This window comes from Doryrhamphus excisus, chromosome 8 (assembly GCF_030265055.1).
Source record: "Doryrhamphus excisus isolate RoL2022-K1 chromosome 8, RoL_Dexc_1.0, whole genome shotgun sequence".
Classification (NCBI taxonomy): Eukaryota; Metazoa; Chordata; class Actinopteri; order Syngnathiformes; family Syngnathidae; genus Doryrhamphus; species Doryrhamphus excisus.
Genome location: NC_080473.1, coordinates 13,878,167 through 13,879,303, shown reverse-complemented (window position 1 = coordinate 13,879,303; position 1,137 = coordinate 13,878,167).

Below are 1,137 nucleotides of genomic sequence, written 5' to 3'. Positions count from 1 at the left end.
TCCAAAGTGAGCCATTGGAGGACATAAAAAATAAAATATAATTAAACTTACAAATGTGCACAATTAAAATAGAATAATATAATAATAGAACAGCAGAAACTGGAAAAACAAGTTCATTCATCCATTATCGCTTTTTTCTCACGAGGGTGGCAGGGGTGCTGGAGCCTATCCCAGCTGTCTTCGGGCGAGAGGCGGGGTACACCCTGGACTGGTGGCCAGCCAATCACAGGGCACATATAGACAAACAACCATTCACACTCACATTCATACCTATGGACAATTTGGAGTCGCCAATTAACCTAGCATGTTTTTGGAATGTGGGAGGAAACCGGAGTACCCGGAGAAAACCCACGCATGCACGGGGAGAACATGCAAACTCCACACAGAGATGGCCGAGGGTGGAATTGAACCCTGGTCTTCTAGCTGTGAGGTATGCATGCTAACCACTCCTCCACCGTGCAGCCGGAAAAACAAGTTAACAAAACAATTTAAAAATGCGACCTAATGAGATAAATTTTTTGGAAAAATGAACTTATTGTCCCCGCCTCTCGCCCGAAGACAGCTGGGATAGGCTCCAGCACCCCCGCGACCCTCGTGAGGATAAGCGGAAGAAAATGAATGAATGAGATAATTTTTTTGGAAAAATGAACTTATTGTCCCCGCCTCTCGCCCAAAGACAGCTGGGATAGGCTCCAGCACCCCCGCGACCCTCGTGAGGAAAAGCGGTAGAAAATGAATGAATGGGATACATTTTTTGGAAAAATGAACTTATTGTCGCCGCCTCTCGCCCGAAGACAGCTGGGATAGGCTCCAGCACCCCCGCAACCCTCGTGAGGAAAAGCGGTAGAAAATGAATGAATGAATGAAGTTAACAAAACAATTTAAAAATGCAACCTAATGAGATAAATCTTTTGGAAAAATGAATTTATTGTCCCCGCCTCTTGCACGAAGACAGCTGGGATAGGCTCCAGCACCCCAGTGACCCTCATGAGGATAAGCAAAAGAATGATGAATGAATAAATGAATAATAATAGAAGAGCAGAAATTGGAAAAACAAGTTCATTCATTCATTTTCTACCGCTTTTTCCTCACGAGGGTCGCGGGGGTGCTGGAGCCTATCCCAGCTGTCTTCGGGCG